This window comes from Carlito syrichta, unplaced genomic scaffold, assembly GCF_000164805.1.
Source record: "Carlito syrichta isolate Samal-C Ts95f unplaced genomic scaffold, Tarsius_syrichta-2.0.1 Scaffold302911, whole genome shotgun sequence".
Lineage (NCBI taxonomy): Eukaryota > Metazoa > Chordata > Mammalia > Primates > Tarsiidae > Carlito > Carlito syrichta.
Genome location: NW_007247007.1, coordinates 622,945 through 624,641, shown reverse-complemented (window position 1 = coordinate 624,641; position 1,697 = coordinate 622,945).

Below are 1,697 nucleotides of genomic sequence, written 5' to 3'. Positions count from 1 at the left end.
AAAAAAAAAAAAAAAAGCAATATAAGTTCTGAAAAAATTAAATTAAATTTTAAAACCTTTCAGTAGAAAGACAAACAAAAAAATAAATAAACAAGCCGGGTGTGATGGTGTGCGCCTGCAGTTTCAGCTACTTGGAAGGCAGAGGTGGAAGGATTGCCTGAGCCCAACAGGTCGAGGCTTTGGTGGCTGTGAGCATGACACTGCACTCCAGCCTGGATGACAGTGAGACTCCAACTCAAAAAAATAAATACATAAAATAATAAGTTAATAAATAAATTAAAATGTTTGTTTTATGTAAATCTCAGGGTAACCACGAAGCAAAAATATATAGTAGATATAGAAAAGAAAAAGACATTTAAAACAGCACACTTCAAAAAAAAAACATTAGGAAGACAGCAAGAGAGGAAGAAAGTTACCAAGGATCTATGAAACAACCAGAAAACAATTAATAAAATAGAAGTAGTTTTTACCAATCAATAATTACCTTGAACGACCAGATGCAGTGACTCACACCTGTAATCCCAGCACTCTGGGAGGCAGAGACAAGAGGATTGCCTGAGCCCGGAGGTTTGAGACCAGCCTGGACAACTTGGTGAGACTTCGTCTCTACATTAAATCCAAACAGTAGCCAAGTCTGGTGGCACACACCTGTAGTTCCTGCTTATTTAGAAGGCTGAGGCAGAAGGATTGCCTGAGCCCAGCAGGCCGAGGCTGCAATAGCCATGAGCATGCCACTGCACCCCAGCCTGGGTGGCAGAGTGAGACTCCAATTCTAATAATAATAATTATAACTCTGAATGTAAGTTAAACTATGCAATAAAAAGACATAGATGGGCTGAATGGATTAAAAAAACAAGACCCAACTATCTGTTGCATACAAGAGACTCACTTCAGCTTTGAGTCACTTAGACTGAAAGTGAAGAGATAGAAAAAGATATTTTCCATGTAAATGGAAACCAAAAGAGAGCAAGAAGAGCTATACTAATATCATAAAAAATAGACACTAAATCAAAACTGTAAAAGGAGACACGGAAGGTCATTATTCAGTGACAAAGGGGTCAGTTCATCAAAAGGGTATAACAATTGTAAATATATATGCACCCAACATCATAACACCTAAATGTATAGAGCAAATATTAATAGATTTATAGAAAGAGATACAAGGCCATACAATAATCATGGGGGACTTTTATATCCTAATTCCAACAATGGACAAATCATTCAGATAGAAATTAATAAGGATACATTGGGCCAGGCACAGTGGCTCATGCCTGTAATCTCAGTACTTTGGGAGGCCAAGGTGGGAAGACTGCTTGAGTTCCAGACCAGTATAGGCAAAATAGTGGAACCTTGTCTCTAAAAAAATTTTTAAATTAGCTGGGAGTGGTGGCATGCACCTGTAGTCCCAGGTACCCAGGAGGCTAAGGCAGAAGGATCACCTGAGCCCAGGAGGTCGAGGCTGTGGTGAGCCACGATCATGCCACTGTACTCCAACCTAGGTGACAGAATGAGACCGTGACTTGAGTAATAATAATGGTGATGATGATAATAATGGTAATAATATTGTGCAGTCTTATTTTAGCAAATGGTGATAATGTATGTAATGAAGCGTTAGTAGACATGTTTAGAGCATGTTTCTGAGAATATTAGTTATATATTATGTACATGTTAAGTGAATGTACAAATTAAAAACAGTA